This window comes from Hyperolius riggenbachi, chromosome 8 (genome assembly GCF_040937935.1).
Source record: "Hyperolius riggenbachi isolate aHypRig1 chromosome 8, aHypRig1.pri, whole genome shotgun sequence".
NCBI lineage: Eukaryota > Metazoa > Chordata > Amphibia > Anura > Hyperoliidae > Hyperolius > Hyperolius riggenbachi.
Window position 1 is genome coordinate 80,714,091 of NC_090653.1, and position 24,524 is coordinate 80,738,614.

The following is a 24,524-nucleotide window of genomic DNA, read 5'->3' on the forward strand; positions in this document are numbered from 1 at the left end:
CTGATCACCCGCCCACACCCTCAGAACGCCCGCAGACCGTCCTCAGATTGCCTCCGAAGTGCATTGTTAACATCTGTTCTCCCCTCTAATCACCCACTAATCCCCCATCAATCACCCCGTCACCACCTGTCACTGCTACCCATCAGATCAGACCCTCATCTGCCCCTTGGGGGCACCCAATCACCCGCCCACACCCTCAGAACGCCCTCAGACCCCAGCCCTGATCACCTCGCCAGTGCATTTCTTGCATCTATCCTCCCCTCTAATCACCTATCAATCACCCCGTCACCACCTGTCACTGCTATCCATCAAATCGGACCCTAAACTGCCCCCTGCGGGCACCCAAACACCCGCCCACACTCTCAGACCCCGCCTGAACACCTCTCCAGTGCATTATTTACATCTGTTCTCCCCTCTAATCACTCATCAATCACCCCGTTACTGCTACCCATCAGATCAGACCCTCATCTGCCCCTTTGCGGGCACCCAATCACCCGTCCACACCCTCGGATCGTCCTCAGCCCCCCCCCCCCCCGATCACCTCCCCAGTGCATTGCTTGCATCTATTCCCTCCTCTAATCACACCTTGAGACACCCATCAATCACCTCCTGTCACCACCTGTCACCCCCTAGCATACCTACCCATCAGATCAGGCCCTAATTTGCCCCGTGTGGGCTCCTGACCACTCGGCCAAACCCTCAGATCCACCTCAGACCCCCTTCCGATCACCTCCCCACAATGCATTGATTGCAGCTATTCTCCCCTCTAATCACCCCCTGAGACACCCATCAATCACCTCCTGTCACCCCCTAGCACTCCTATCCATCAGATCAGGCCCTAATCTGCCCCCTGCGGGCTTCTGATCACCCGGCCAAATCCTCACCCGCCCCACCGCAGTGACAAATTTTTTTTTTCCTGATCACTGCTGGTCTCTACAACTTAATTGTCGCTAAGACCAACAGTTATGCCACACAATATGCAACCGCCAATCCGAGAAGCTACCATGCCCAGCTTTTTCGGTGGAAACCACTCCAAGTCTCCGAACGTAACATTTTTTGGGGCCTTCTCCTTAACATGGGTCTAGTCAAATAGAATGTATTGCGGTCTTATTGGTCTACGCACCCAATACATCACATGCCCATGTTCTCTGCTGCCATGTCCAGGTCACGATTTGAGAACATCCTGCGCTTCCTGCACTTCAGTGCCAATACAACCTGTCATCTAAGAGGCCACCCTGCTTATGACTGGTTCCACAAAATTCGGCCCCTCATAGACCACCGGTCATCAAAATTTGCAAATGCTTATACCCCTGAACAGCCATTTTGAGGCATTTGGTTTCCAGACAACTACTCACGGTTTTGGGTCCCTAAAATGCTAGGGCAGTATAGGAACCCCACCAAGTGACCCCATTTTAGAAAGAAGACACCCCAAGGTATTCCGTTAGGTGTATGATGAGTTCATAGAAGATTTAATTTTTTTGTCACAAGTTAGTGGAAAATGACACTTTGTGGAAAAAAAATAAAAAATAAAAATCAATTTCCGCTAAGTTTCCGCTGGTAACCGAGACACACTTGGGCTTTCTGAGTCACAGAGCACATCGGGGTACACTAGCACAAGAGAAACCTCAGGACATGTCGAGGAACTGCCAACCTCAGAGTCCGACACGACAAGACCAAAACCAGGACCGGGCAAAGAATCATCACGAGTAGTGGTCACAAGCACTGGTCTTTCAAAAGCAGACTTGGACTCAGACTTAGAAGTCTCTATGACTGTACTGGTATCTAACCAACACTCATTATTGACTACGCATGACTGAAGCTCCACAAGAGCTGCAAAAGTAGTCAGTATAGCAGCGATGCCTACTGAAGTGGGCAATACTTCAGACAGCCCTGCGGGACAGGAGGCACCTCCTAAAAGTTCTGCACCCTTTGGGAGGAACTCGGAGACCTCCAGACCATCAAACCAAAGCTCAGGAGCATGGTTTCCCAAGTTTTCTGACAAAGAAATGAAGGATTCTGAACTATCCATGCTACAGGGCAAAATATCAAATACATTTTGCGGACAGAGCAAATGTCCCAGGGATGGTTCTACAATCCGCTGAGACTGAATTTTATCTTCATGAACAGGATGCACAGGAATATTTATTGGAACACACACTGACTCCCTAACTCTAATCTCACTGCACGCAGAATTCTGCATAGCAGTCAAACTAGACTGCAAATCCAAAATAGCAGAAAGACAGGTGAGAATAGTATCAATACCTAGACGAGCCTCTAGGGTCACTGCAGGTGATTTTATGCAAGGCAATATTGACTCATCCAGATTAAAGGGTGGAGAGTCAGTACTAGCTTCTGAGCAAGAAAGGGACTCACAAATGTCAGTGCAAGTGGACAACATGGTTTTATTCATGGTACAGGGCAGGCACACAGAGATCTTCTCTGGACAAGGCAAAGATTCCCCAGTAACAGATTCGCAAAACCAAAGCGCTGTCTCACCCTTAGACTCGGCTAACAATGTCGAATCCGAGGAGTCAGAATGCAAAATTTGCGAATCCAAGATCGCTTTAGGTTGCGAAACTGATGCTTCCAAAGCGCAAAGCTCCGCAATCTGTGGGCTAGACTGCAAGGTGTTCAGGACAGAAACACTGGAGCAACTGTCATCAGGCAACGGGCCTTTACAGGTGTGAACAGAGTGAGACAGATTCATTCGCAGAAGAAGTTGCGACAACAACAGGAGAAACTTTATTAGACAAATTAATATTACTTTTGATGCTGCATAGTTTAGGAATTTTCCCCATAGCAGGATCATAGATGGAAAGTCTTAAAGAATTACTGAGAGAAAAAGATCTGTTTTTAATTGACAAGGAATCCCACATATCTTTGACAAAACTGACACATTTATGTTGCTCACAATCTGCAGAAACGCCTGAGATACAGGCATTAGATCGCACTAATTCACATTCCACAGAAACAGGAGAGAATCTTTCAGAATTCACACAGGTGTCCACCACCGTAGTACACCCATTCATTTCAGATCGCAGTGTCTAAACTCACTTGCTTTACCCCAGAAAGACAGGAACAATCATTCGATAATAGTGTCAGTTTATTGGAGTCAATTGGTTGGTGTGTGTGCAATTCATCCAAAATCGTCTGCCACACACAAATCACCGGATCCACAAAACATTCATCACACTCATCAGAATCAACCAAAGTGTACAGAGAATTAACACAAGCATTAAGAATCTCTTCGCTTTCTGCGATGTAAAAATCGCTAAACGCCTTCCAATCAATCTCAAACTCCTCCATCAAAGCCCCAATTTCCCATGAAGCAAATGGAGGCTCAAACAAGCCTGTATCAAGGTAAGATTCATACGGGTTGGGATCAGGAATATGCATAGATTTTCTTGCACCTTTAATATACTGAATAATTTTGCCTATCATAGGATCCACATATGCTTTAGCTTGGGGCAAGAAAACCTGAGACTGAAAAGTCTCTCTGGATTCATCATATTCAAGTGTTTTCCACATTTCAGACTTTACAGAAATAATTTCTTTATTAGTAGTTGCTATGGGCAACGGATCTTTCAGCTGGGTAACCTTCCTAGATTCTTTCCTGTTCATCTTCACAGCATTGGATTGCATCTGATCAGATGAAAAAGAACCTTGGAGCTGAATAAATCTACAGGGAATTACTGAATCATCAGAGTGGGCTACAACCAACAACTCATTAGCATATGGTAATGACTGAGAGGTGCTGCATAAACCAATCTGATCAGCATCTTGCACTGCAGGAAAAAAAAAACTCATAGAAATAGCAGGGCATGGGAATTCCAAGCTTACGAGAAAAAAAAGTGACCAAGAAATCTGCGAGGGTTAGGTCTCAGATTCTTGTGTCTGGCATACTCAGCAGCTCACACAAACAGATCTCCTTGGAGAAGATTGTAAGCAATCTGAGCACTCCAAGTGGAAATTTTGGTGGCCTGGAATTCAGGATTTGCCAAGAATCTGGAACACTCTGATATAAAGTCATCTCTGGTTTCAGAGTTCAGTATCTTAAACCTCTTAAAGATACAAGAACCATATTCGACAAAATCATACAAATCAGAAATTCCCTCTACACTGGGAATTTCGGTTTGGCTGGTCATACTGTAACGATTGTGTAATTATTTCCGTGGTCAGCGCACACGATGCGCGCTGACCCTGCAGAAATCTTCCACAAGCGTATAATCGGAGAGAACCCATCAATGGTGCTATGCACCTGTAGAGGGGAATTCCTGCCGGCAGATGGAGCTGTGGAGAACAGAGGAACAACCCCTCTGTACTGCCACAGATGCCAGATAGGAATTGTACGAGGGGAAGCAATGCAGGGCAAGATAGCCCTTAAAAAGAGAGAGCACAGAGACAGGATGTATGTGTGTCCACCAATCTAGTCGCCACCCAGCGACGATGAACACACAACAGTGAAGACCAAGTGTGAAAGCAATCACAAGAGATGGCGATTGCTAACAGCGACACAAGACTGAATAAGCACAGAGAAGGAATGTATGTATGTCCACCAATCTAGTCGCCACCCAGCGACGGTGAACACACAACAGCGGAAACCAAGTGAGAACGCAATCGCAAGTGTAGCGATTGCCAACAGTGACACAAGACTGAACTAGACCAAGCACACGTATAAAGAAAGAGCACAGGGACAGAATGAATGTGTGTCCACCAATCTACTCGCCACCCAGTGACAGTGAACACGCATCAGCAGAAACAAAGTATGAATGCAATCACCAGACTAGCGATTGCCAACAGACACAAGACTGAGCAGGACAGAGCACAAGAGTAGCAAAAGGCACAGCAAGCAACAACAATAAGAACATCAAGGAAAATAAACGCTAGCTAAACGCGAACGCCACACTCATTCGCAACAGCGAACGCGTTTAAAGAGAATCTGTATTGTTAAAATCGCACAAAAGTAAACATACCAGTGCGTTAGAGGACATCTCCTTTTACCCTCTGTCACAATTTCGCTGCTGCCCGCCGCATTAAAAGTGGTTAAAAACAGTTTTAAAAAGTTTGTTTATAAACAAACAAAATGGCCACCAAAACAGGAAGTAGGTTGATGTACAGTATGTCCGCACATAGAAAATACATCCATACACAAGCAGGCTGTATACAGCCTTCCTTTTTAATCTCAAGAGATCACTTGTGTGTTTCTTTCCCCCTGCAGCTATCTTCCACTGAAGTGTCAGGCTGTTTCTTCCTGCAGAGCGCAGACAGCTCTGCCTGTATGTAATTCCTCAGTATGTGAAAGCCCAGCCAGCTCAGAGGAGGATTTATCCAGCTTGTAAAAGATAATAGAGCAGAGAGAATCTGCACTAATCTAAATAACACACAGGCAGTGTGCAGAGAGGGGCCTGGAGGGGGGAGATGCATCACAGAACCACAACACTGAAGAACTTGGCAGCCTTCCAGACACAGGCCGACAAGTCTGACAAGAGAAAGATAAGTTGATTTATTACAGAGATGGTGATAGTAGAACGTGCTGCAGTAAGCCAGAGGACATTAGAATAGATTTTGGAACTTGTAGGATGGAAGAAAACCGGATGAAATTTTTGTTACGGAGTCTCTAAGCATGATCACCGCGCGTTAGGCGCCCAGTGATAAGCGTGCCACCCTAACTAACCAAAGTACACAAACACGAAATAGAGAACGCGAACGCTTGCTAAACGGATACCTCACCGATCCTACAGCAAGCATTCGTACCAGACAAGACAGACAGGTTTCAAAACAAAGCATTATCTCCTTCCCCTCGCTAGTAGATACGTCTCCTGCATTTACCCCTCATCATTTTCGTTATGTACAACTTGTGCATACATTCCGTGCCCAGCTTAACCTTTTCGGGACCACGTGCATTAGATTCTACGCCGCACTTGTGGCTGTTCTAGCCTGATGCGGCGTAGGATCTACGCCGGCCCGCAATTTCTGCTCCCGACGCGATCGTGCGCACCCGGAGGGGGAGATTAAGCTGTCATATGACAGCCGACATCTCCCCCGAGTAATCAGCAGCCATCGCGTATGGCTGCTGATCACGTGATCACTACGATCGCCGTCTGATCGTAGTGATCAGTTTGACAGCTGCGGCGGCAGGGGGGAAAAGAAGAGGATCCACTTACCTCCCTGCCGTTCCCGCGACGATCGGCACCCCCCTCCGCTCTAGCCTGCATCTCCGCTCCGTCTGACGTCAGCGCCGGGTCCCGGCTTGATGATGTCATCAAGCCGCGACCCGGAACTGATCGCCAGACAGAACGGAGATGCCGGCCGGAGAAGAGGGTCCCGTGCGGCTCATCGCTGGAGCCTGGAAGGTGAGTGAAGCAGAAGGGGGAGGCACAGGCCACCATAGGGGGACACAAATCCAGCCAGCCACAGACGGGATCCGGCCGCCTGACCCCCCCAAACGTGCGCACCCCCCTCCCGCGCAAAATACCTGGTCCTTAAGGGGGGGGGTAGGCGGCCGGTCCCGAAAAGGTTAAAGGCAACAAGGTTGATATTCAGCCACACCCAATCTTACAATTAATTGAGCGAGGCCCCCAAAAACATCTGATAGGGGACATTTACAAGGAGCTGGTAGAGAGTAATGCACTTGACAGAATGCTTGACTCTAAGAATAGATGGGAAACTGCTGGCCTCTCTTTGAGTGAAGAGGACTGGGATGATGCACTGGAGGCGGTAAAAAGGGTTTCTTTATGTGTTAAGGATCGTGCCACTCAACTTTACATTCTTCATCAAACTTACTTACTACCTAAGCAAGTTGCCAAATACAATCCTAACGCTCAATATGTATGCCCTAAATGTGCTATACCCTCCCCCTCCTTCCTTCACCTTATTTGGAGCTGTCCACAGGTTGATTCCTTTTGGAAGCAAGTCATCAGCTTCCTCCATGACAAAATGGGATGTCCTGTAACCTCTGACCCAGGACTATGTGTACTTGGAATAATACGAGATGAGGATTTAAGAGCTGCCACCAAAACCTTTATTAGAGAGAAGTTATTTGCTGCCAGGCAGGAAATTGCCCTTCACTGGCTATCGCCAAACTCACCCCAACTTGCTTGCTGGATCAAACGTCTTGACAATGGTATCGCCTTTAAGAAACTTGTCTACACTCACAGGGAACGGTTACAACAATTCCATTTAGTGTGGGATAAATGGATTGATCGATAATGTGCCGGTTGCTAAGCGCACTGTTCTTTGGTGCATTCTGCACTGGTCTCTCTATACTTCTGTGCCCCCTTCTTAATATTCTTAATTGTTGAATACAACCCCAACCCCGTCACTGCCACAACGCCAGTCCTGCATTCCCTTCACTGGCTACCTATAGAATGGAGGGTCCTATTCAAGATCGGCCTACTGACATTTAAATCCCTGAATAATCTAGGCCCTGGATACATGAAAGATATGTTACAGCTGCGTAGCAATCCCCGCATTCTCAGATCCACAGGTTCTAATAATCTAGTCATACCCAGAGTCCACTTGGAAACTTTTGGTCCCAGAGCCTTCTGTCATGCTGCCCCTACGTTTTGGAACTCCTTACCTCAACAGATCAGGACAGCCCCATCCCTGGACGTGTTTAAATCCAAACTGAAAACCCACCTGTTCAGTCTGGCATTTGCAGAAATATAACTTTTGTTGTGTGAATACTTCATCCTACTAATTACTGAATCTGAGAGAGCCTAAGCGCTTTGAGTCCTATGGGAGAAAAGCGCTATAGAAATGTTATTGTATTGTATTGTATTGTATAATACCAGACCACGTAATTAATAATGGAGGCACACTCTATATTTGTGTTAAATACCCCACCAATATTTACTCCTGTATGATATTATGTGAAGGATCTCTGACACTAATGTTAACCACTTGAGGACCCACCCTTTACCCCCCCTTAAGGACCAGCGTTATTTTTTGTAATCTGTGCTGGGTGGGCTCTGCAGCCCCCAGCACAGATCATGTTTCATGCAGAGCGATCAGATCGCCCCCCTTTTTCCCCCCCTATGGGGATGGTGTGCAGGGGGGGTCTGATCACTCTGGTGGGCAGGCTTGTTGCGGGGGGGGGCACCTCAAAGCCCCCCTCCGCGGAGAAATTCCCCCCTCCCTCTCCTACCTGCTCATCCCCGGTGATCGGGGCTGCACAGGACGCTATCCGTCCTGTGCAGCCAGTGACAGGCTGTCCCCTGTCACATGGCGGCGATCCCCGGCCGCTGATTGGCCGGGGATCGCCGATCTGCCTTACGGCGCTGCTGCGCAGCAGCGCCGTACAATGTAAACAAAGCGGATTATTTCCGCTTGTGTTTACATTTAGCCTGCGAGCTGCGATCGGCGGCCCGCAGGCTATTCACGGAGCCCCCCGCCGTGAATTGACAGGAAGCAGCCGCTCGCGCGAGCGGCTGCTTCCTGATTAATTAGCCTGCAGCCGGCGACGCAGAACTGCGTCGCTGGTCCTGCAGCTGCCACTTTGCCGACGCACGGTATAAGCGTGCGGTCGGCAAGTGGTTAAATGTCTCTCATATTTACTTACAAAGATTAATATGTTTACTTAGCTATTTATTGCACTGTACAGTTGTTTTGTAACCCCTGACATGTTATCCTTTTCATGCTGTTTTGCTCAATGTAGTGCCTGTGTACACTTTTCTACTGCTTTTTCAAATAAACTCGTTTTGGTTAAAAAAAAGAAGACAAGACAGACACACAGATAGATGGGGCTACCAGTAGCAACCGCTGCTCTGGCTAGCACCCCTAAGGCATAATATAGAAGGAACCACCGCTGCTACCGCTAGAGCGGATGCGATCCAGACAGACAAACAGATGGGACTACCAGTAGCAACCGCTGCTCTGGTTAGCACCCCTAAGGCAGAATACAGAAGGAAGCACTGTCACTACCACTAGGGCGAATGCAATCCAGACAGATGGAGCAGCCAGCAGCAACCGCAGCTCTGGCCTACACTCCTAGACAGAACGATTTTCTGTCGACCGCTGCTGGCGACAAGACAATCGAGGCAGAGAAACAGAACAAGGCAATACAAGTAATACAACCTGACTGCACTAGAAAGAATTCCTAGTGCAGTCCCAGGGAACTACTCTAAAATATCTTTAGCAAAAAATAGCAAGGCTGACACTCCAGGAGTGTTTTAGCAGTAACAAACCATCATGACCAACAAAGGATCCTGGGAGAACATGGTATTTATACTGCAAGCCTTCAAAGGAGGCAGCTAGGCAAGACAGGTAAGTAAAGTCAGGTCTCTTTTCCAGAGACCTGCAGCCCTCAGACTTAAGGAATGGTCAAACAGCTGTCTGCCTGTGCAGACAGCTGAGCTGATCATTACAAAAACAATAAAAATCAATTTCCGCTAACTTGTGACAAAAAATAAAACCTTTATTTATTTACTTTACAGAGATATTTCTCCCACCCAGCAGGAGTATGTGTAAAATACACCCCAAAACACATTATACTATTTCTCTAGAGTACGGCGATACCACATGTGTGACCCCTTTTTGCAGCCTAGGTGCGCTAAGGGGCCCAAAGTCCTATGAGCACCTTTAGGCTTTACACGGGTGCTTACAATTTAGCACCCCCCAAAATGCCAGGACAGTAAACACACACCACAAATGACCCCATTTTGGAAAGTAGACACCCCAAAGTATTCAAAGAGGGGCATGGTGAGTCCGTAGCAGATTTTAAAAAAATTTGTCACAAAGTGTCATTTTCCGCTAACTTGTGACAAAAAAAAATCTTCTATGAACTCACCATGCCTCTCAGTGAATACTTTGGGATGTCTTCTTTCCAAAATGGGGTCATTTGGGGGGTATTTATACTATCCTGGAATTTTAGCACCTCATGAAACATGACAGGTGCTCAGAAAAGTCAGAGATGCTCCAAAATGGGAAAATTCACTTTTGGCACCATAGTTTGTAAACGCTATAACTTTTACTCAAACCAATAAATATACACTGAATGTTTTGTTTTTTTTTATCAAAGACGTGTAGCAGAATAAATTTGGACAAAAATGAATATAGAAATTTTACTTTATTTGAAAAATGTCAGCACAAAAAGTTAAAAAAAATAAATCATTTTTTTGACAAAATTCATGTCTTTTTTGATGAATATAATGAAAACTAAAAATCGCAGCAGCAATCAAATATCACCAAAAAAAAAGCTGTATTAGTGACAAGAAAAGGAGGTAAAATGATAAGACCAATAGGAGCCTTTCACATTTGTCATGCTGCAAAGCAAGGAATCCATGCAATCCACTGCAGTAAGTGGACAGCACTTCCGTGCAGTCTGCTATAATCCCAGACAGGTCGATGCGTTCACCCATATAATATGTATGGGGAACCGCATCCGCCCCGGCTTTTGACAGGACATAAACATACAAACATACTCAATTAGCAGACAGAGCTCCACTTTAACTTGACTTAAAGGGAACCTGAACTGATAAAAGTTTTTAAAATACATGATGTAGCTGCAAATTATTATTACATATTTACCTCAGCTACAGTTCCTCTCAGAAGCTCATCATTTTCTTCTTACAGTGATCCCTTCCAGTTCTGACAATATTTTCATAGACCGTTTAGCGAGGAGTGAAGAATGGACTAAAAATGGCTGTTCTCATCTCTATTGGGAATAGGGATTTATTCATACTGATCTGTACATAAGGGCTAAATAAAAAGCAAAAAACAACAACATTCTAATCGAACCTACATGCAGGAAAGTGACCTGAACTAGTGGCTCGGGCAATGCTAACATTTCATGAGTCAGATGGGACATTAAATACAGAGGGGGTGAAAGGAGAGGGGACAGAAAAAAGCAGCATGCTCAGTAAAATGAGTACAGACTCTCTTCAGTGACTCAACGCTGACCCCAAACTCCCCTTTGCTTAGTCAGTTCTTTTTTCTTATAGTTAAATAGGTTTTCAAACCTTTTTCATAAAGTTAGCTTCTGGGAATTCAGTTACAGTAAAACCATTGTGCCTTGGTCATTGACCCTTGCCAAGTGAACTTCACTACCCTGCAGGGTTTTGTGTGCGGCGTTACACACTGCCAGAGAGAGGCGGCACAGCGGCGATCCTAAATCACCCTCCTCCACAAAGTCATCCAACTCACACACTAAAAGGAAGATGCAGAGAGATTCCCATTTCACTTTACTTCAGTAAAAATAGTGAAATTCATTTTTCAATGCAATTGTCCAGCTTGCAATGGACATTACAGGGTAGCCAGGCATGAACTGACAGTATTCTAAAGCCACAGGTATCAAACTCCAGTCCCTGAGGGCCACATCCATGTCAGTGTTTAGCATGGACAGAGAAATTGAAAAACACGTGACCTGATTCATTCCCATCAATTCATTTGAGCTGTGCCAAAAAGGTGTGAAGACCTCAGCCCCTGAGTACTGGAGTTAGACATCCTTGTTTTGAAGCTCATGTGAACCAAAAAACTAAAACTTACCTATGGAAGGGGGGGGGGGGGGTTCTCTGGGTCCTATAGAGCCTTTGTGCTCCTCTTAGGTTTCCACTAGAGCGAATCTGCATGCGTTTCCTGCATGAAGATTCGCATAACCAATACAAGTGGATGGGGCCGTTTCCACTTGTCAGGAATTCTGTGCGGTCTGAAAAATCTGCACGGCAGAGCTGTCGCAATTCGCATGCCACACACCCGCACGCGAATCGTCGCTAATGTACTGTAATAGAAAAACCGCAAGCATGTTAGTCTTGCGTTTTTCCCGGCGTTTCCGCGTGTTTCCACGTGAAAACCCATTTCAATGCTTGCCGGCATTGACATGGTTAATATCGCATAGCGCAAACCGCGAGCGATTCCGTGTGAAAACGCGAACGAATCCGCACCCGCATGCGGATTCATTGACGTGTTTTCCGCAACGGGATCGGAACGCACAAGTGGAAACGGGCCCTAACAGTCCCCTCATTTCAGCACTGTCACCCCTGATTGGTCGAATACTGCTCTCTGCCACTGCAGGAGGCTTCTGAAGTCTTCACGAGCACAAGTGCTTCCGAAGACGGGCAACTCCATACTGCCCCTGCGCTAGCACGCTCTCTCCTGCGCTCACGCATGCACATTACAGAGCTGACCGTCTTCAGGAGCACTTAGGCTCCGAAAGACTTCCGAAGCCTCCCGCAGCAGGGGGTTCAAATGGTGGTGAGATTGCTGCAATGAGGGGACCGTGAGAAGAATGGGAAGGCTCTATAGAACCCAGAGCCTTCCCTCTCCTTAGGCAAGTATCTTTTTGGTTCTCAGCTCTCATTAGCTCTAAGCAATCTATTGGCAAAGAGCTCATAGTAACATGTATGCAACAATGTTTAGAATCAGGATGATGCTATTTATTTGCCAGCTAGCCAAAGATATAATGTCCACCATAGACGCCCATCCTGTTACTGATCCTGATAGCACAACTACTATAAATATTTGGAAATCAGGAAGCACAGACATGGTTTTGCTAGTGCAGATTAATGTCATGAACAGGTTATTTACAAATGCCTGATAAATTCCCCTTAGGAAGTCAGGCATGTCTTGGAATGTATTCAGGATTAACATTTGTGGCACCGGTTCTCAAAGTGGGTGTCGCAGTGCCCTGGTGGGCTGCAAGCACTTCCATGGTGTGCTGCACCTTGTAATTAATTAGGGTAGGAAGTGTGATTGAGATTGCGTGGTTGGAGTGCAGCCAGGTAAGTCGCTTCCCCGCAGACTCCACTAGACACTTGCCTTCCTATACAGGGGGGCAGGTCTGGTGACCTAATAATGTGTGGCACCTTTGGCTACCTAATACGGTGTAGTACCCTTGACTACTTAATACTGACGGGGACCTTTGGCTACCCACTCGAGCACTGCCTTCCATAATTGACAGAGAAGCACAGCAGAACGTTACCTGCAGTGCTGAGTAAGCATACCTCTGCTCTGTACAGTGACTATGCTTTTCTGTAGTTTGCCAAGGTGTTCACTGAAAAAAATTATTCACTAGTTTAAAGTGGAAATAAATTCAGAACTTCCTCTATGCTCAACATAGAAGTACTTAAAGGGTTAAGTCTGTGTTTACTGTAGGGAAGAGAGCTGCTGCACAGAGTGGGATGATGCAATGCAGGCAGCTACAGCAGCCACACCCAAAGAGCCCAAAAACTGATTTCCTGAAATAATATGCGTCTGGCAATAGTCAAACTACTTGAGTACAGCGGGTCGTGCTAACAGAGTAACTTGCGGTACTTGCTGATGGAAGCATGAGACATGATGTGCGCTGTCTGTGCACGTCAAGATTAAACGCAGTTACATGCATCAGGCCCTGTATTAGTTGGATGTAGCTCTATATACACACACGCACCATTAAAGCACTCCAATTACTGGGCAATTAGATGGTATTTTTAGATTTTTACCTGTAGTTGGGTTTTTAAGTGTTCAGGCTTTACTTGTTTCCTGGAGATTTAAAGTAAACCAGAGGTGAGAGGGATATGGAGGCCGCCATATTTATTTCATTTTAAGCAATACCAGTTCCCTGACTGTCCTGCTGATTCTCTGCTTCTAATACTTTCAGCCATAAAACCTGAACAAGCATATGCAGATCAGGTGTTTCTGACATTATTGTCAGATCTGACAAGATTAGCTGCATGCTTGTTTCTGGTGTGATTCAGACAATACTTTAGACAAATAGATCAGCAGGGCTGCCAGGCAACTGGTATTGCTTACAAGGAAATAAATATGGCAGCCTCCATATCACTCACCTCATGCTCACTTTAAGTCAGCCACGCACACCATATATTTATATATGTAACCAAGCTACCTCATGTAGAGCACAGCTGACAACTTACCGCCGGGGATGATTCTACTCTGTAAGGTGAATTCTGCAAGACCTCCTAGAATTCTGTGTATGTTAAATCTACTTGTCTACATTCAGTTGTTTAACTTGGTCTTTCAGCTGTTTGGTAAATAAAATGAAAGTTAGTTTGCACATACGCAACAAGGCAAATAAATGAGCAATGCAAAGGGATCTGTGTGAATTATTTATTAAAGTACATTCATGTTACACAAAACGTGTCACGGAGCGTAAGGTGAATGGTCTCTTTACAGAACACATAAGTATAATTCAGTCAGATGAGAGAGAGGTGCAGTTCCTTATCTGGAACCGTTTACACGATTGGAAAATGGACATTTTCTGGGCTGATCTCTACTGTACTCCACCACTGCAGGAGGCATCCTGCTTTTTTCTTTTCAGCAAGAGAGAAGTGCATGTATTTGTGTATACAAACTGTCATTGAGATAAAGGCAGATCATGCTTACTTGGAATTTTCAACTACCACTGAGTCTATTGGCAGCTTTACCAGCAGCTGTGTTTTATGTGAGACTAACAAAGAATCTCTTCACCTTACAGTATATTCAGTCCAGTGCACCTTGTACTACAAAGATGGTCTGAAGAAGACCGCTCATTGACACATACAGTACATTGGAGCAAACTGCCAGTTTATGTCAAGATGAAGGCAGGTCTTTGGAGATAATTTACACAAGATAAGCATTACATTAATCAACTATAACTACCACATACAAAAAAATTGTAGGCTTTTCAAATAAGCATAGCTGTCAAACAATACACCAATGTGTAGGACCACTGGATAAAAGCATCAGATGTTCCAATGTGTAGGACCACTGGATAAAACCACCAGATGTTCCAACATGTAGGACCTCTAGCTGCAGGCAGCAGTATTGTTAGAAGATTGTTCCTGTTCCCTGTGGCCGCCAGAGGTCAGTGCCGGGAGACACTGTTTGTCTAGAATAGAGGGGTTTTTTTTTTATTCTGGGAAGAGCTACAAGCAGGATTTTATGGCTAGTTTACACAAACACTTGCAGTGAGCTTTAAACACACAATTGATACAAATCACAGGTGAAGGGGTCTTCCACGTTTAGCTAGGATCAGTTTACAATTTTAACAGAAAGCTTTTTCACACGGCTGCATGCAAAATATACAAACTTGCATGAAAAACGCATAGCAACTGATGGAGAAGCTCAGAGCAACTCATGAGTTACAATGGGCATGGTTCACAAAGCTTTTTGACAGGTTTCCCTCTGTTTTCACCATATCTATGTTATATTTTTTGCTCTTTGGGAGCTTAAAAATTAATATTGAAATGAATTTAACCAGGAACAACTTAAGGTGCCCATACACTCGTCAGATTGGCAGCAGATAGATAAGAAATGCATCTGATGATCTATCTGATGCGTTTTTAGAACATTTTTTACCAGGATAGAATTCCAATAGATTTCAGTTTGAAATCTATTGAAATTCGATCTGATTGCATTTTTTTGCCATCAGATTTCCATTAAGGCCAATGCAAACTGATAAGCAATCTCATCAGATCGACCTAAATTTTCCACCCTGCCAGTTCGATGGAAATTCATCGAAATCGATCGAAATCGCCCATCGATCGGTCGATTGGCCAACCGATTTGCGATCGATCGGTCGGCCAGAAAATCGGCTGAGTGTATGGGCCCCTTTACTTTGAGTGATTATTTTGATTGTAAAATTGCTGAAAGGTTACTTTTTATTAATCACATGATAAATACGTAATTTATGAAAAGTTTTGTGAATAGAGCCCAATGTATCAGTTTTTATGGGCCTTCAGTGCAAACCAAGTTGCAGGCTGACTCAGGCCCAGCCTTCTGCAAGAAAAAGGTGCATGGTCCTACTGATTGCTCTCAAGGTGCCACAGAGCTGATTAAAAGCTAATATTTTTGTTTGCACACTTATTTTTCCAAGTACATTCTTATATAGAACTTGAGACTTCTGGCATTGCTTTAGTGCAAGTTTACAGGTCAAGAAGTTGGTTTTGTGAATCAACATTTCTCCAGGGCACATTTGGAACCTTTCTCATCTATAGGACCACAGTAACAAGTATATCAGTAGTGTGCAAAGTTACACATGGTTTCACATAGCTGTAAGAAGTGTTCGCTCACCACCGTAAGGCATGTTATAGCGTGTTTTCAAACAGTGTTCATTCATTACCACCTGGATGTAAGAAGAGGATTTTCTTTACCACGCAATATAGCATAAATAAAAAAAAAAAAACTACCCAATGCTGTCCAATATTTATAACATTTCTAGGCCCCAATACACACAAAACGGAAGCAATGCAGATCAGTGTGCACAGCCTACAAAGGAGGCAAACTGTCCTGAATAGTCCATCTCTTCATTAAAAACTATGCCTTATGTCACAGGTCACATGGCCTAGATCAGGTATGTTGAAGTCCAGTCCTCAAAGGCTGAGGTCCTCAAACATTTTTAGCGAAGATTGATGTAAATTAAATTGATGGGACTCAATCAGGAAAGGTGAGGTTTCTTAGGAAGAACACATTTTTTCATTTCTTTGTCCATCCTAAACAAGATATGGCCAACAAGTTCCACCAAACAGAAAACACGGGGTTTTATATAAACAGTTTCTCTATTCATTCTTCAATTGAACGGTCTTCAAGATTGCGGACAAGACGTATGTGTACAATTTCAGAGTTCCAATTCACATCAACAGTGGTGCTCAAATACCCCTTTTTAAAATTCGAGTTTGGTCGAATTCGAATAGTAAATTATTCGAGGTCAGTCGAATATTCGAGTCGAATAAATTTTACTATTCGATTCGACCTCGGACTTCGAGCTCACTATTCGAGTCGGTATTCGAGCTCATTATTCGAGCTGACTATTCGAATTGGCCTTAAATAGCTTCCCAACACTTGTTTTGAGGGTTAATGATGCAAGAAACATATTTTTTTCCAAGTGACAACAGCAAGTGATTATGTGGGGATGTTCCTTTAAAAAAAAAAAAAAGGTGAAAAGAGAAGTTGTGTCCAGAATTTTGTTCAGTACTGTATATACTTCTTCTTCTTCTTCTTCTTTATCTTCTATATCTTCTTCTTCTTCTTCTTCTATATCTTCTTCTTCTTCTTCTTCATCTTCTTCTTCTTCTTCTTCTTCTTCTTCTTCATCTTCTTCATCTTCATCTTCATCTTCTTCATCTTCTTCATCTTCATCTTCTTCATCTTCATCTTCTTCATCTTCTTCATCTTCTTCATCTTCTTCTTCTTCATCTTCTTCATCTTCTTCATCTTCATCTTCTTCATCTTCTTCTTCATCTTCTTCATCTTCTTCTTCATCTTCTTCATCTTCTTCTTCATCTTCTTCATCTTCTTCTTCATCTTCTTCATCTTCTTCATCTTCATCTTCTTCATCTTCTTCATCTTCTTCATCTTCTTCATCTTCTTCATCTTCATCTTCATCTTCTTCATCTTCTTCTTCATCTTCTTCATCTTCATCTTCTTCATCTTCTTCTTCATCTTCTTCATCTTCTTCTTCTTCTTCTTCTTATTCATCTTCTTCATCTTCTTCATCTTCATCTTCTTCATCTTCTTCTTCATCTTCTTCATCTTCTTCATCTTCATCTTCTTCATCTTCTTCTTCATCTTCTTCATCTTCTTCATCTTCATCTTCTTCATCTTCTTCTTCATCTTCTTCATCTTCTTCATCTTCTTCTTCTTCATCTTCATCTTCTTCATCTTCTTCTTCATCTTCTTCATCTTCTTCTTCATCTTCTTCATCTTCATCTTCTTCATCTTCTTCTTCATCTTCTTCATCTTCTTCATCTTCATCTTCTTCATCTTCTTCTTCATCTTCTTCATCTTCTTCTTCATCTTCTTCATCTTCATCTTCTTCATCTTCTTCTTCATCTTCTTCATCTTCTTCTTCTTCTTCTTATTCATCTTCTTCATCTTCTTCTTCTTCTTCTTCTTCTTCATCTTCTTCATCTTCTTCATCTTCATCACTTATTTCTCTTTTCATTTTTTTTTTTTTAAAGAAATGCAGCTATTTTTGAGCGTAACAACAAATAGCTGGTGGCGCACGCATGTTGGAAGCGCCATTGTATGTGCTCCCTGGCAGTGGAAACACACAGACAGCAGGAGGTAAATTTAGCAGCAGGAGGAGGAGGATGAGTGTGTGGCAGCATGCAGTCAATGAGGCAGGCAGCGTGACATAATAGCCCTGGTACCTAGCGGTGATACCATGGCTGTAAATAAACACAACAGGAGGTCCCAGACAGCGGTCGTGCAGCCCACATTGTGTCCAATACACAACTGGGACAACACAGTTTTCAACCCGGGCACCTCAGAAAAATTAAACCTTTTTTTGTAATGGTTTTGTAGTTTTGGTTTTACAACCAATTACACAGATATATAGCTATTTTTTGACGTAATAGCTGGTGGCAGAGTGACAGCAGAAGGTAAATCTGTGTACCCTGGCGGTGGGAAACACAGACAGACAGCAGCAGCAGCAGGAGGAGGAATGGAGGAGAGTAATTATGTGAGCAGCTATTGTTTGACGTAATAGCTGGTGGCAGTGTGGCAGCAGAAGGTAATTCTGTGTACCCTGGCAGTGGGAAACACAGACAGACAGCAGCAGCAGGAGGAATGGAGGAGTAGTGTGAGTGTGGCAGCAGGTAGGCAGCGTGACATAATAGCCCTGGTACCTAGCGGTGATACCAGGGCCGTAAATAAACACAACAGGAGGTCCCAGACAGCGGTCGTGCAGCCCACATTGTGTCCAATACACAACTGGGACAACACAGTTTTCAACCCGGGCACCTCAGAAAAATTAAACTTTTTTTTTTTTTAATGGTTTTTTGGTTTTTGGTTTTACAACCAATTTAGCTATTTTTGGACGTAATAGCTGGTGGCAGAGTGGCAGCAGAAGAAGGTAATTCTGTGTACCCTGGCAGTGGGAAACACAGACAGACAGCAGCAGCAGGAGGAGGAATGGAGGAGTAGGCGAGCAGCTATTGTTTGACGTAATAGCTGGTGGCAGAGTGGCAGCAGAAGGTAAATCATCTGTGTACCCTGGCAGTGGGAAACACAGACAGACAGCAGCAGCAGCAGCAGGAGGAGGTATGGAGGAGCAGTGTGAGTGTGGCAGCAGGTAGGCAGCGTGACATAATAGCCCTGGTACCTAGCGGTGATACCAGGGCCGTAAATAAACACAACAGGAGGTCCCAGACAGCGGTCGTGCAGCCCACATTGTGTCCAATACACAACTGGAACAACACAGTTTTCAACCCGGGCACCTCAGAAAAATTAAACCTTTTTTTTTTTTAATGGTTTGTTTGGTTTCGGTTTTGCAACCAATATAGCTATTGTTTGACGTAATAGCTGGTGGCAGAGTGGCAGCAGAAGAAGGTCATTCTGTGTACCCTGGCAGTGGGAAACACAGACAGACAGCAGAAGGGCAGTACACAGCAGCCCACTGTAGGTGTAAAATGTGTGGCTGCAGGCGACGTAATAGTCAAAGTGAACCAGGCTGGCTTAGTGAGCAGGAGCCAGGAGGTGGTAAAGGGTGGTAAGGCACATTAACGATGGTTCCGGCAGCCAGTTCATGTCCCCCTCTCGCCGACAACAGGGGCCAGGAACTCGCCTTCCACCCACGCCTGGTTCATCTTGAGAAACGTCAGTCTGTCCACAGACTTGTGAGACAGACGTGAGCGTTTCTCGGTGACCACGCCACCAGCTGCACTGAAGCAGCGCTCGGACAGCACGCTGGAAGGGGGGCAGGACAGCACTTCCAGGGCGTACTGCGCTAGCTCGCTCCAGATCTCCATGCGCTTGACCCAATACTCCATGGGATCAACAGGGGCATCGCTGTCAAGCCCGCTGTACGACCCCATGTAGTCAGCCACCATGCGGGTCAGGCGCTGGCTGTGACCGGAGGAGGATGCTGCTGCATGCATCTCCTCTCTAGTCACTGCTGCCGGAGCCTCTACAGTCCTGTAGAGCTCGTGGCTGAGAGACAGCAGGTCTGTGGGGCGCTTGCTGCTGCTGGATGCAGGCACCTGCTGCTGCCTCTGTGCTGGCTGCTGGACAGTGGGGGTGGAAGGCTGGGGGAAGGCTTCCTCCAAGCGCTCAACAAGGGCCTGCTGCAAGCTCCTTATTTGTTGCGCTGGGTCTCCTCCTGCAGGCGGCAGGAACTGGCTCAACTTTCCCTTGAGGCGTGGGTCCAACATCATGCTGATCCAGATGTCCTCCCTCTGCTTCATCTGGATCACCCTGGGGTCCCTGCGCAGGCACGCCAGCATGTGCGCTGCCATTGGGAAGAGGCGGGCCACGTCTGCTGGCACATCGACGTCAGTGCTGTCCTCATCCTCCTCCTCTGCCGCCTCATCCTCTCTCCACCCCCGCACCAACTCAGCTGCGCTGTGCTGATCCCCCTCATCAGCAGCCAGGTCAGGGACCTCCACCAAGTCCTCCTCCTCCTCCCCCTCAGAGGTGGACTGCGCAGCTGGTTGCCGCTCCTGCTGGTCCAAGGCTGCCGCTCCCTGTTCCAGCAAACCATCGAGGGCCCTGTTCAGCAGAGAAACCAGGGGCACCCACTCGCAGACCATAGCATGGTCCCTGCTCACCATGTTTGTGGCCTGCAGGAAGGGAGCCAGCACAAAGCACACCTGCTGCATGTGCCTCCAGTCATCATCGGGGACGATGGACGGGATGTTGCTGGTCTTGTCCCTTCTCCGAGCTGCGGAAACAGTGGCCAGGGCAAGGTACTGGTTGACAGCGTGCCTCTGTTCAACCAGACGCTCCAACATCGCCAGGGTGGAGTTCCAGCGAGTCGGAACGTCAATGATCAGCCGATGGCGTGGCAGATCCAGCTCCTTTTGCACGTCTTCCAGGCTCGCACAGGCTGCAGCCGAGCGCCGGAAGTGACGCACAACATTCCTTGCCGTTTCCAGCAGTTCGCCCATCCCCTGGTAGGTGCGCAGGAACTTCTGCACCACCAGGTTCAGCACGTGGGCAAGACAGGGGATGTGGGTCAGGTTTCCCCTGTCTATGGCAGCAACCAGATTGGCCCCATTGTCGGACACCACCTCTCCGACTCTGAGGCCTCTGGGGGTCAGCCAAATCCTCTCCTGCTCCTGGAGTTTGGCCAACACGTGGGCTGCCGTCAGCTTGGTCTTGCCAAGGCTGACCAAGTGCAGCAGCGCTTGGCAGTGGCGGGCCTTCACGCTGCTGCTGAGGCGGGGGGTTTGGCCAGGTGTGGCGGAGGATGGCAGAGGATCGGAGGAACCCGCTGCAGTTCCCCTGACCCTGCGGGGTGGCACCACCCACTGTGTTGCTGCTGCTGCTGTGCCCGCTGCTGCTCTCCCATCCTCACCCCCTTCCACCAAGCTGACCCAGTGGACAGTGAAGGACAGGTAGCGGCCTGTCCCGAAGCGGCTGCTCCAGGAGTCCATGGTGACGTGGACCCTTTCACCAACCGCGTGCTCCAGCCCTCGCTCCACATTGGCCATCACAAAGCGGTGCAGTGCTGGAATGGCCTTGCGGGAGAAAAAGTGTCTGCTGGGGAGCTGCCAGTCTGGGGCTGCACAAGCAAGCAGCGCCCGCATGTCGCTCCCCTCCTGCACGAGCGTGTACGGCAGGAGTTGGGAGCACATGGCCCGTGCCAGCAAGCCGTTCAGCTGCCGCACGCGACGGCTGCTGGGAGGCAGAGCCCTAACCACCCCCTGGAAGGACTCGCTCAAAAGGCTCTGGCGTGGCCTTTTGCTGACACGGGAATCACCAGACACAGCGGAGGAGGCCACTGAGGACTGGCTGCCAGAACAGGCCTCAGTGTCAGCGGCAGGAGTTGCAGAGGGGGGAGGAGCAGTGCGTTTCCGCACTCCTGCTGGTGCTGCTGGAGGAGCAGGAGGGCGGGTGGCTGCTGTTGCTGCTGCTGAAGGCTGTGCAGTGATGGGTGTGGTGCCACTGCCAGCACCAGATGCCTTCAGCCTCTGGAACTCCTCATGCTGGTGGAAATGTTTAGCCGCAAGGTGGTTGATCAGCGAGCTGGTGCTGAACTTTAAGGGGTCTGCACCTCTGCTCAACTTCCGCTGACAGTGGTTGCAAGTGGCGTACTTGCTGTACACAGTGGGCATGGTGAAAAAGCGCCAGATTGGTGACAGAAACATCCCCCTACGGCATGGAAGCGCTGCTGCCTGTCTCCCTGTGGTGGTTGGGGGGGGGCTTGGGTGCGGCTGGTGGTGGTACTGGCTGATGCTGCTGCTGCTGCTGCTGAGCCTGAGACACCAGCAGGCTGTGGGTCGCTGCCAATGCTTGCAATGATGCGCCTCCTTGCAAGGCCCACAAGCGCATCCTCCTCCTCCTCCGAGCTGCTGAGGACGACATCCCCTGGAGGTGGTGGCACCCAGTCTCTGTCTGTCACCGGGTCATCAACATCATCCTCCCCCTCCTCAAACATGTCCTGCTGGGATGATGACCCCCCAAACTCCTCTCCTGATGCATGGATGGGCTGCTTGACTGTCGCCACAGTCTTGCTGTCCAATCCCTCATCCCCCAAAGTGCCCATCAGCATCTCCTCCTCAAAATCGCCAACAACAGCAGACAATTGACTCATCATGCCTGGGGTCAAAAGAGTGCTGAATGAGAGGTCGGCGACTGACGGTGAACTGGCCTCCTCCCCAGACCCTGCTGGGCGGCTGCTGCGAACAGGGGTGGTGGTGGTGGTGGTGGTGAGGGTGGAGGCCTCGGATGCAGAGCTGATGGCGGGCTGCTCATCCTCCGTCATGAGTTGCACCACAGTGTCTGCATCCTTTTCCTCAATGGGACGTTTCCGACCCGGCTGGAGGAAAATCGGAGCAGGTGCTACACGCTGCTGCTGCTGCTGTGTCTCTGCAGCGTGAGTTGCAGATGCTCCTGCTGGGCGGCGCCCAAGGCGTCCACGGCCAGTGGCTATGGGAGGAATGTTAGCCACTGACGCTGCTGCTGCTGCTGCTGCGGAACTGTGCATGGTGGCGCGCCCGCGGCTTGCCACAATGCTGCTCCCTCTCCTCCTGATTCCCTTGCTGCCCTTCCCCTTGCCCAAACCGCGCTGGCTGCCACTTCCAGACATCTTCAATGTTTTGGGCGTATAGACAAAAGTTTTTTAAAAGGGCGGGTGAAAAGTGGGGTACTTTAATGGAGTGGGTTGGTTGGTGAGGTGACTGAGTGAGTGTCCCCTAGTACAGTAAGTAAGTAAGTAGTAACAGTCAGGAAGTACAACTAGCAGTTACAATAATCAGTAGTAATCACAAGTAAATTTAGTGTGTGTACACTCAGACAGTGAGTGCACGCAGGCAGGAGCTAGTAGCCTATGAACACAGTGACTGAGTGTCCTAGACTCCTAGTACAGTAAGAGTAAGTAGTAGCAGTAAGAAGAACTAAATAATTACAATAATCAATCAGCGATCAGAAGGAAATGGAGTGTGGGTGTGTGTACACTCAGACAGTGAGTGCACGCACGCAGGAGCTAGTAGCCTATGAACACAGTGACTGAGTGTCCTAGACTCCTAGTACAGTAAGAGTAAGTAATAACAGTAAGTAGAACTAACTAATTACAATAATCAATCAGCGATCAGAAGGAAATGGAGTGTGGGTGTGTGTACACTCAGACAGTGAGTGCACGCACGCAGCAGCTAGTAGCCTATGAACACAGTGACTGAGTGTCCTAGACTCCTAGTACAGTAAGAGTAAGTAATAACAGTAAGTAGAACTAACTAATTACAATAATCAATCAGCGATCAGAAGGAAATGGAGTGTGGGTGTGTGTACACTCAGACAGTGAGTGCACGCACGCAGGAGCTAGTAGCCTATGAACACAGTGACTGAGTGTCCTAGACTCCTAGTACAGTAAGAGTAAGTAGTAACAGTAAGAAGAACTAACTAATTACAATAATCAATCAGCGATCAGAAGGAAATGGAGTGTGGGTGTGTGAACACTCAGACAGTGAGTGCACGCAGGCAGGAGCTAGTAGCCTATGAACACAGTGACTCAGTGTCCTAGACTCCTAGTACAGTAAGAGTGAGTAAGTACAAGTAGTAACAGTAAGTAGAACTAACTAATTACAATAATCAATCAGCGATCAGAAGGAAATAGAGTGTGTGTTGTGTGTGTACACTCAGACAGTGAGTGCGCACACGCAGGAGGTAGTAGTAGCCTATATGAACAGTGACAGTGAGTGTCCCTACGGGTACAGTAAGAGTAAGTAGTAAGTAAGTACAACTAACAATAATCAAACAGTAATGAGAAGGAAATAGAGTGTGTGTACACACAGACAGTGAGTGAGTGCACACACGCAGGAGCTAGCTAGTAGCCTATAAACAGTGACAGTCAGTGAGTGTCCTACTCCTAGTACAGTATAACTACAATACTATTAGTAAAGGACAGCAGAAATACTGGTATAGAATATGAGAGAAATAAACAGAGGACAGCTGCCCACAGAGGCAAGGCCCCCCTGAGGCCTAAACCTGTAAGCTTGCAGCAGCTGCCTGCAGTTCTCTAATGTAACACACAAGCTACTAACTAAAATACAATGTCTATCTAACTAACAACAATATAGGTGTATATGGCAGGTGTAGGTGAGCAAAAACGCTAGGTAAATGACCACAATAGAGCACTTGCTAAGCCAAAGCACAAAGGAGCAACTCTCTCTCTG

The 24,524-nt window shown here is 46.8% G+C and overlaps 1 protein-coding gene across 1 annotated transcript in view; it reads right to left on the reverse strand.

The window, feature by feature from the left end:
* COQ8B (coenzyme Q8B) overlaps positions 1-24,524 on the reverse strand; it is a 90,258-nt gene that overhangs the window by 6,906 nt on the left and 58,828 nt on the right. Inside the window, exons 16-17 of the mRNA XM_068250785.1 lie at positions 13,848-13,954; positions 10,528-10,698 (exon numbers count right to left, since the gene is read on the reverse strand). The gene's annotated coding sequence lies outside the window, so the exon portion shown is untranslated. The remainder of the gene's footprint in view (positions 1-10,527; positions 10,699-13,847; positions 13,955-24,524) is intronic.